This window comes from Molothrus aeneus, unplaced genomic scaffold (genome assembly GCF_037042795.1).
Source record: "Molothrus aeneus isolate 106 unplaced genomic scaffold, BPBGC_Maene_1.0 scaffold_35, whole genome shotgun sequence".
In the NCBI taxonomy this organism is placed as follows: Eukaryota; Metazoa; Chordata; class Aves; order Passeriformes; family Icteridae; genus Molothrus; species Molothrus aeneus.
The window spans coordinates 1,137,705-1,148,194 of NW_027099016.1; the positions used below are offsets into that span (position 1 = coordinate 1,137,705).

Sequence of the window (10,490 nt, forward strand, 5' to 3'; positions counted from 1 at the left end):
CTTGGGGGAAAAACAACAGGTGAGGCCCTTGGTCCTGCTTCCCAAGTCCAGCTCAAAAAGCAACTGCCCTGTTCACAGTTGGATGGGCCCAGACCCTGCTCATCTCCAGCCTCCCCCACCCCTCCAGGCTGACAGGATCCCCCAGCTCCAGGATTGGCCTTCGTTGCTCTCCCCACTCTGATGCCAATCAGAGTCCCAACACCAATGTCCCCCCCAGCTGGTACCACTGCCCCAGCCAGTACAGACAGTTTGCCACAGGAACCTTCCACAGTTCTCCAAAGGGGCATCTGTGTCTCACCCTTGGGGCCCTGCAAGATCCAAACATCCCCTCCCCTGAAACAAACCCTCCCAGAGATCCTCCAATGGATTTGGGGTGAGTTCCCCCTCCCCACTCACCTGTGAGATCTGGGGGGATAGATGCTGCCAGGGCCAGGGGAGCTGCAGACTCAGCGGGCGAGTGGGAAAACAGCGTGGTTCTGCTGCGGCTCCTCCTCTTTCTATTCTTCTTCCTGCTCTTCCTTTTCCCATCCTCCGCTTCTTCTCTCCCTCCTCTTCCTATTGCTCCTCCTCCATGCCCAATCCAGATCCTCCTTTCACACCCTTCTCTCTCCCATGGCTGCAGCATTTGGGTGGAGGGAACCAGGGAAACCCCCATGAGCCCCCCAGGGATGGGCAGGGGGCTTGGGAATCCACCCAGTGCAGATCCATTCCCCTCCAGAGCCCCAGGGAATCACTCCAGGGATCAAGCCATGGGGACACAGTGGGATCCCCACGGAACCACCCTTTTTCTATCCCATCCCCAACTTTCCCTCCCCTCTCCTATCGTTCCCCCAACCCAAGGACCCCTCCCAACTCAATCTGGGGATCCCATCCCTCTCCCACTCTGAATCCTCTTTTTCCCTGCACTCCCACCCCTTTCCCATCGTGCCTTCAGCTCCACCTCTCATCCCTATTTGGTTTTGGGGGATGCAGGTCCCTCCTGCTCAGTCTGGGGGGTCACATCCCCCCTTTCCCTCAATTCATGCATCTCCTGGCTGCTTTTTCCTGGGAGCAATCCCTCAGTTTTGGGACTTTTGGGGTGTAGTTTAAGAGTGTGACAGCTCTGTCTGGCTTTCCCCTCCTGTTGTGGCCTCTCAGCTGCCCCTGACACCCTGGGGGTGCTGGGATTTTCTTCCTGGGGACAAAGATGTTCATCCCCTTCCAGGAGCCCAATGCCCGGCTGGGGCTCCAGTTCAGGGGGTCCTTGAGCAGCTGCCCCAGAACCTCCCCCAGGGTCTCCCAGCACAGCCAGAGCCACTTGGCCTGGGGTCCCCAAAGGCCTCAGCAAGCCCCAAATCCCTCCCAGGAACCCTCAACTCCCTCAAACCCAGCATCCCCCACATCCCCTGCAAGTTCCCCCCATGGCACCAGCCATGGCCATGTCCCCACATGTCACTGGCCATGTCCCACCATGTCCTCACCCACGGCTGTCTCCCCACCATGTTTCCATCCCTGTCATTGTTCCCCACATCTCCATCCATGCCTGTGTCCACCCACATCCCCATGAATGGCTATGTCCCCCTCCATGTCCATGTGTCCCCCAACTGGTTCAGGAAAAATAAAATACCTCTTTGAAGAAAAGTGGAAAAAACTGTTTATTACACAATAAAACCTAAACAATATTAAACAATAAAACCTCTTGCTGCTCTAAAAGAGAGACAAACTCACAAAGTCCCTCTGTGGGCTGTAGCTCAGCTCACTCAGTCCCTTATCAGTCCCTCTGGTGCTGGAAATGCCGCGGCCCTGGCCCGGCCTGGTGGGGCACAGGTGTGAGCTGCCCGTGCTCTTCTGGTGTTCAGGCCACAGCAGGTTTAAACAGGTTCAAAGAAAAGGGAAAAACAATCCACAGTAGGGAACTACTTTACCTCAGTTAGCTAAAACTAACTAAAAGCAAAGGAGGGCTCTGTCCTGCTGTCTGTCCATCCGCAGACAACACAGTGCAGGAGCAGGAATGTGGAGGAGTGAGTGCAGTTTCTGAAAACAAATACCACACTTCTTCTCTCCCTCTTCACTCTCAGGACAAGTCTTAAAGGTACAAAACTTATTATTCAGCATAAACAGAACAGACTGGGGATACAAACATCATATAGTCCACCCTGAACATACCTTCAACACCATTCAGTACTCCCTGATGTCACCAGAAGATAGGATTGAATGCAAAAGATTTTATGGGGTTGAAAGTCAACAAATCTGCCCTCCCCAAGGAATTCCCATTGTAGGTCTGTGTCCCAATGGATGCTCCTGCTGCTGGGTTTATCTAGCTGCCCACAGGGAACCAGGAAGATGCGGAGCCTCCAAGCCAGGTGTCTTCCCAACACGGATCACCAGGACCATGGATCACCAGGGCTCTGCCCAACAACACTCACTGAGGATCATCCAATGTAGATCGTCTCATGGGGGACAGAGCTGGAGCAGCGCACAAAGCTCTTCCCTCACGTGGGGCACTCACAGGGCTTCCCTTAGTGGCGCCTCCGTTGGTGTTCTGTCAAGTGAGAGCTCTGTGAGAATCTCATCCCACACTCAGGACACTCGTAGGGCCTCTCTCCAGTGTGGATGCGCCGGTGGATGGTGAGTTTGGCGTTTTCCTTAAAGCCCTTCCCACAGTCGGGGCAGCGGAAGGGCCTCTCCTCTGTGTGAATCCGCTCATGTTTGAGGAGATCGGAGCTCCTGTGAAACCTCTTCCCACACTCAGGACACTCATAGGGCCTCTCCCCAGAGTGGGTGCGCTGGTGTTTTCTCAGGTCAGAGTTCCACCCATAGCTCTTCCCACATTCCAAGCAGGTGTAGGGCCGTTCCCCCGTGTGGATGACCTGGTGCCGAATCAGGGCCGAGCTTCCTCTGAAGCTCCTCCCACATTCCCCACACTCAAAGGGCTTTTCCCCAGTGTGGATCTTCTGGTGTTCCGTCAGGTGGCCCTTCTGGCTGAAGCTCTTCCCACATTCCCCACACTCAAAGGGCTTTTCCCCAGTGTGGATCTTCTGGTGTTCCGTCAGCTGGCACTTGATGCTGAAGCTCTTCCCACACTCCCCACACTCAAAGGGCTTTTCCCCAGTGTGGATCACCTGGTGTTGCATCATGATGGAGTTGTGGCTGAAACTCCTCCCACATTCCCCACACTCAAAGGGCCTCTCCCCAGTGTGGATCACCTGGTGCTGCCTCAGGCTGGAGCTCCAGCTGAAACATTTCCCACATTCCAAGCACCTGTGTGGCTTCTCCCTGCCATGAGGCTTCTCCACCAGCTCCAAGCTCTGGCTGGATCACAGGATGCATTCCTGGCTCACAGGGGCTCTTTCGTCCCCAGAACTCCCTGGGCAGGGTTTGCAGCCCCTCTTCATGAGGTACATTCGGGGCTTTTCCTCCTCCTCCATCAGGCCACACCCTGAGAATTAAAAATCCTGGTTTGCAGAAAAAATCAAGAGGAGAGCAGCTTGGACTGGGAAAACCTCCATGCCCAAGTTCATCTGGGAAAGTCATTGGGCATCTTGTGTCTGAAAGAACCTCCAAAATACCATGATTCAGCACAAAAATCCTCTAAACATCAAGATGCAGATCAAAAACTTCCCCAACGTCAATATTCAGCAAAAACCTCCTTCAAAATACAGAGATTCAGCCCTCACAAAAAACAAAAGCACCAACATTTGCCCAGTAAAGCTCAGAAACCCCAAGATTCAGCCTCTGTGAAAATCATGGATTCCCCCTCCCCTGGTCACCTGCTGCATACGGACAAAGCTCCTGGGGCTGGGGGGGAGGCTGCAGATACAGGGAGGAGTAGAACCGTGTGGTGCCGCCTCTTTCTGCTCCTCCTCCTCCTCCTCTGTTCCTGCTCTTCCTCACATTCTTCTTCCTCCTGCTATTCCTCCTTCTCCTGCACAATCCCACCTTTTCCTCCCACGTCCAGGGTTTCACCATTTTGTTCCTCAACCCTGCTTCTCCTTCCCTTCTCCTCCTGCCCCAGGCCCAGCACCCGCTGCCGGCTCCCTCTTGCCCCCAAACCCACAGCATCCCACGGCAGGGGCAGGGATGGAGCTGGGGCAGGTCGGGCTGGGGCAGCGCTGGGCTCCCGGCCGCTCCCGCCCGCACTCGGTCCCCACTGCAGCCGCTCCCGCCAGGACAGCACGGGGGGGCCCGGCCTTGGCGCTGCCCCACTCCCACCTCCCCAAATTCCCCTCGAGGGGGGCGCTGGGGCCGAGGGGGGCGCTGGGCGCAGGTGGGGAACGCTGAGAGCTGCGGGTCTGCCTGGCAACTGCTGAGTCATCAGAGCCGCGTGCTCTGATTGGCTGAGCGCTGCCTGAGGGCTGGGGCTGCAGCAAGGCGGGACACCCTGCTCCAGGGGGGATGTCCCACAAACGCGGGATCCCCATGAAAGGAAGAAGAGGAAAGTGTCTTTACAATCAGATGCTGTGAATCTGCTGAGAGATAGAGCCAGGAACTTGTACGTAAGGAAGCGACAGGAGAAGCCATCAGTTTAAGAAAATGTTGTTAACTGATGACACAGACTGCTGCTCAGCCAAGGTCCTGCCACATTCATGAACTTCGAGAAGAAAAACAACAAAGACTTCACAGAGCCATGAATATCGGTTGCTACACAAAAGTAGGGAGCATGTCAAGGGGATATGTAGTAAGTGGATTGGGAAGTCTCTTCCTCTCAAGTACACCACCCAATGAGGAAAGGAAGAGGGAGATGCAGCTGGGAAAATTAGGATGAACAGGAGGCTGTGTCCTCCACCAACCGGAAAGACCCTGTAGGAAATGTCCCATGGCCTCTCCCTTTCTTTAGGAATGAAATTACTTTTACAGGACTCCTCTGTCTGCTTTGTGGACAGAATCCTCTGGTGATGTCAAATTTTCCACACACCTTGGGACTCGTCCGGAATTCCTTCCACCGTCTGGGGCAGCGGGCAGTGAGTGCAGCTGAAGGTGCCTCACCCAGTTTGGGTGATCGGCCCCCTTGGGGGCGGCAGCACCGAGGACTGATTGGGTACCTGAGAGTGACCAGGAGACAGACGAGTGACACATCGGGGGGGCTGTGAAGAGTCAGCAGGGAGAGAGCACTGAAAATCTCATCAGTGAGTGCACTGGGATCTTTGGGGAGTGAGCATGGCAGGGCACCCATGGAGACAGAAAAGGGAAAGCCAGGAAGGGGTCCTGTGCCAAAGGGATGATGATCCCAAAATATCTCTGAAGGGTCCCTTGGGAGAAGGTTGAGGTAGATTGCACACTCCCTCAGAGGCAATTAAGGACTTGGACACCCAGGGGGGCAATAAGAGAAGTGGAGAAGGGATTTGGACAACAGGGGATGGATGGTGTTGGTGTGCTGGGAAGAGACTGGGTGAAGGGGAGTGTGCAGGAATATGGTTAAGGCAGGAAGCAGCAGGAGGAATCTATGTGGTGAGAAAAAGAAAAGGGGAGGAAGAGAAAAATACTCAGAATTTGGATGTTTTTCAGCAGAGTCTTATCCTCAACATTTGCCGGCTGATCATTTGTATCCCCGGTTTCCCGGAGAGGAAAACAAGGAGGTCAGGGTTTCAGGGGGTTTCTCTGTGGGGGCAGCGGCAGCACCGGGCGCAGAGGTGCGGGACCGGGAGCACGGGCTGGGGGCCTGGGGGAAGCTGCGGGGCCGGGCCGGGGCTGTGGGGCAGCCGGGGCTCAGCGCCGGGCGCTGCCTGACCCCACCAGCCCCGGGCAGGGCCGGCAGTGGCCCCCGGCCCCCAGGAGGCTGCGGGACGCCCCGGCCGCTGCCCGGCCCCGTGGAGCTGCCGGCCCTGCCCGCCGGGGGGCGCCTTTGGACACTGCGGCAGGACAGGGAGCGGCTCTGGGATACGGGCTGGGGAGGGCACCCTGAGCACAGGGACGAGGAGCAAGGAACACCTGGGAAATGTGGATTATAAGGGAAGGATCGAGATTTTCTTTTCTTTTCTTTTGTTGGGATCACCACAGAAACGAATGATTTTGCAGAAAGCTCAGCAGCTCTCAGAGGATGAGCACCCACAGGCACTGAGGGGGGCTGCAGGAGGGGCAGAAGAAGGCCCTGCAGCACTTGGGCACAAAGGCCCAGCAGGTGAATGCAAGAAGGGAGCAGCAAAAGGCCAAGCTGAAGGCAAAGGCCAGGGCAGAGCTCCTACAGCCCCTGAGGGATCAACCCCAGGGCCCAAGGGGGCCCCAGCACCCAGGGCACGGGCTCGGCCACAAGCACCCGGCAGAGGCATTGCCCTCCTCGGCAGGGGACAGCCCACCCAAACAGCCCCTGGCAAGGAATCAGGGCTCCAGCTGCAGGGCACAAGGACACTGCAAGCAGAGACAGCAGCACCCTCAGGACCAGCAAGTCCACCCCTTGATGGACATGGATTGGCAGGGCTGTCACAGCTCCCATCACACCAGGGACCCTCCACACTGGAGCCCTTGAGAACATTCAGGGTGGGTTGGCATTGAGAGGAGGCCTCTCCTGATGGACACAGGGGCCTCTCAATCCACTCTGAATCTTAGACCTAATGGGCAAAATAGGAAAGGCATGGTTTAATTATTAAGGGAATAAGTGGGAAAGATGAGCAGGTATGATTTCATCAACCACTACTAGGAGATGTAGGGGATAGGCTTGAAATAAATTAATTTCTTTTTCTTCCTCCTGTGATTGCAATGTACTGGGAAGGAATTTGGTGGCTGGATTTTTATATTGTAAAAGGTGATACAGAGGCTTATGATGTTGTACTTATGTGTCAAATGTCTGGCAAGGCCTATGCTGAAGTGAACCCACAAATGTGGACAGTCCAGGGAAAGAGGGAAAATTAGATATGGAGCCTCACCAAATTACTTTGAAGCAACAAGAGGTTGCTTGTATTGATTTAAAATCAATACTCTATTCCAAGAGAGGGAAGGAAGGGCTTACAGCTTATTACTGACTCTCTCTTAAAGGCAGGGCTTTGGAGCCAGGGATCTCTCCCTACAACACTCCAGTCAAGAAACTGGATGGATGGACACAAGGAGGAATCACAGAATTTTCAAGTGTTAAAAAGCAGATTAACTGAGGCTCCTGCCCTGGCCCTCCTAGACAGGGAGAAAGAATTTTAATTATAGGTGGATGTTAAACAGGGCCATGCCGAAGAATTCTTGTGTTAAAATGTTTAACCCAGTGGCCAGAGTGGCCTCAATGTCTGCAGAATTGTGCAGACACAGCTCACATGGGAACTGAGGCCTGAAAACTGATGACAACAGGAGGATCTCCTAGAGTTCAAGTCTGGCATCAAGTTAAAGCTCTGACAACCAAAAGAGCCTCTAAATGGATGAGCAGGGCTCGGTTATTACAGTATGAAACTTGTTCAGTGGCACAGGAGGATTCAGAACTGAGGACAGGGCAAGGGTTTAACCCAGCTCCTGTTTGAACAGCCTGGAGAGGGGCTGGGAGGAAACCCAGGACTGCACTCAAGGGACAGAGCTCCAGGCCCAGGCTGGGAGAGATTGATGAGACAATCCCTGGACGGAGGGAGAAAATGTGTTTGTGGATGGCTCTGAGAGGGCAGCAGAAGGGAAAAGAGCTACAAGACAGGCTGTTATTAAGGAAGGGGAATCAGACAAAGCGCAGGTCACCGCCCCATGCTCAGCTCAACCCGCCGAGCTCTGGGTGCTTGTAAGAGCCTGGCACTGAAATGCCCTGGGCAGGAAGGCTTCAATATCTTCTGATGACACCATGGCACCTAACAGGGGGCAAAAGCAATTCTGACTGCTTCAATCTGACTGATGCAATCACTGCATCACTTATTAGGGTATTTCTGAAATAATTAATTCATAGAGAAGGGATTGTGGAAGCAATAGACTCAGAAAGAAGAACTAATTTTACTCGAAAGATCCTTCAGGGGGTTATGGCAGCTTTAGGAATACAATGGGACCTCCATAACCCCTGGCACCCCCAGAGCTCAGGTCAGGAGAAATAAAGAAACACTTTTGGAAGCTGGTGATAGAAACCAAGATGCCGTGGGTACAGCTTTTGCCATTGGCTATGGCAAGAAGAAGAACCAGACCCAGGGCAGATATTCAATTATCTCCCTTGGAATTGATGTCTGGAATTCCTTACCCTGGTAATTCTCCACCTAGTGCAGGGTGGAGATAAGGGACATATGTTTCAAGCAGTCCGTGGCCAGAATCCTGTCTCTTGTGAAATCTCTCCCACAGGAAGCTGGGCTGGCACAGAGCCTGCCCTGGGACTTTGCTGTTGCCAACACCCAGCCAGGACATCGGCTCCTGCCTAAGGAGTGCAAAGCAGCACCACTGGTGGCCAAGGGGCCCATGCCAAGTGTCCCTGAGGCCAGAAACAGCCGCCAGCACAGCTGAACACGGGGGGACCCCTCAGCCTGGCCTCAGGGGCTCTGAAGCCCCGGAGATTTGCACTTCCCGCCTGCAGCAGGACCATGGGAGCCCCCACTGAGCCTGCCCTGAAGGCAACGCAGCAGCAGCCAGGGCTCCACAGCGGGCCAAGCCCCTGGGCCTGCCCACAGATCCTCTGCTCAAACCCTCGGAAATCCTGGCCACCCTCCTCTGGCACCTCCAGCCACTGCGGCCAAGCCTTGCTGCCACTGCTGCAGCTTCAGCGCTGGCTGGGCCTGCACTGCCACAGCTGCTGGGGAGCACCACGGCACAATTCCACTCTGGGGCTCACTCACACCCACACTCTGGGCTGACTGGGATTGCATTGCTGCAAAATGTACCCATTTTGGTTCTTTTAAATCTTCTTTCTCTCAGGCTCGTTTGTCTCTGCCTTGGGGAAAGGAATTTTAAAGGTTTTATTTAAGGGCTGTTACACCATTCAACAGAGATGAGTTCAACATCTCCACAGACTGGGAATAGCCCAAAAGACACCCACAGAGATAACGACCAGCAACAAAACATCAACGCCCAGCAGCAAACAGCAACCAACAGCTACCCCAGACACTGCCCCCGGCACAGCTGGAGACACCTGGTCTGGAAAAGGCTGAGAAGGAAATCCAGGAGTGTGGAGCTAATTAACTCCAGAGGGGAAGGAATCTGGATCTAATAGGAAACCAAATACTAAAAACTACACCACTTGGAAGCAATGAACATTAAACCAATGGATTTAGATTGGTTCAGACTGTAGAAAGTTTAGGAAAAAACTAATAAATCTCACGTGTCATGGAATGATCTTCTCTGCACACTCGGGCTATGTGTGGATGGAATGATGTGTGCTGCATATCTTTGCCAAAACCAAGTAATGCCTTGACTCTCTAACACTAAAGATATTGTTGGAGGGTTTTTGTTTTCCCCGCAGTTTCAGTGACAAGAATACAACATGAGAATTGTTTTTCAAAATAATCCTACTTTATATGGTTAGGTAGGTTTGGGACAGAAGTGTGAGAATCAAGTTTTGCAATGGGTTTTTCAACGTTCACCTAGAACTGCTTTAAAGGTGACCATTTAACTCAGAAACAGTTAATAGTTTGTTTAAATATTGTTTAAAAACAAACAAAAAACCCTCCCCCCACCTAAAACCATAACAAAACAAAAAAACAACCAAACAAAAAAATAAAAAACAAACAAAACCCACCAAAACCAACAACAACTAAAAAGCAGATTCTGGGGGGGTGGGGTGGGCTGCATGGCTGCTCTGGAAGAGAAGCTTCATTCCAGGTAGCCCGGAGAGGAGCTTTAGAAATGCAAATTAACCCTGCTGGGGCAAAGCCTGGACAATGTACCTGGGTCTTCCTACCCGGGGCAGGAATTGGGCTGATTCCCTCTGCCCGCTTGCACAGATGGAATTTGCACAGCTAAAGGCAGAGCCCATGGTGAGCATATCTGACTCTGCAACAGAAATTGGTACAGCTGCAAAAGGAAACAGCAAATGGAGAATGTTGTGGATGCAGCACATTCAGCAGGTGAGCGAGGGGATGCAGGTGGCAGCCAGGCCTCCTGATCCAGGAATGCCTAGAGAAGGACAGGGAATGAGGGCACTCAGAATAATTCCAAAACCAAAGAAGACTCAGTAAGAAAAAACCAGAGTCAATGAGTCAATCTGCGTGGAGATAGGGCCAGGGACTTGTAGAGAAGGAAGTAACGGGAAAAACCATCAGTTTCAGAAAATAGAACAAACTGACACGGACTGCTGCTCAAAATTCCTCTAAATTCATGAACTTTGAGAAAAAGAACAAAGACTTAACAGAGCCAGGAATATCGGCTGTTCTACAAAAGTGGGAATGCACATTAACGAGGACATGCAGTTGGCGGATCGGGAAGTCTGAACCGTCCAAATACCTCAGCCAGTGGGCAAAGGGAGAGAGAGAATCGGCCAGGAAAATGAGGATAAAAAGGAGGCTGCAAACTACAACAATGGCAGAGAGCGCACGGCAAATGCGCCACGGCCTCTCCCTCTGCTCAGCAATAAAGTCACTTGTACAGGACTCCTCTGTCTCCTCGGGGCACAGAAACCTCCGGCCACGTCAATTTCCCCG

General features: G+C 53.2%; 1 pseudogene; it reads right to left on the bottom strand.

The window, feature by feature from the left end:
* Positions 1-1,609: 1,609 nt before the first annotated feature.
* LOC136570612 (zinc finger protein 208-like) overlaps positions 1,610-10,490 on the bottom strand; it is a 625,335-nt pseudogene continuing 616,454 nt past the window's right edge.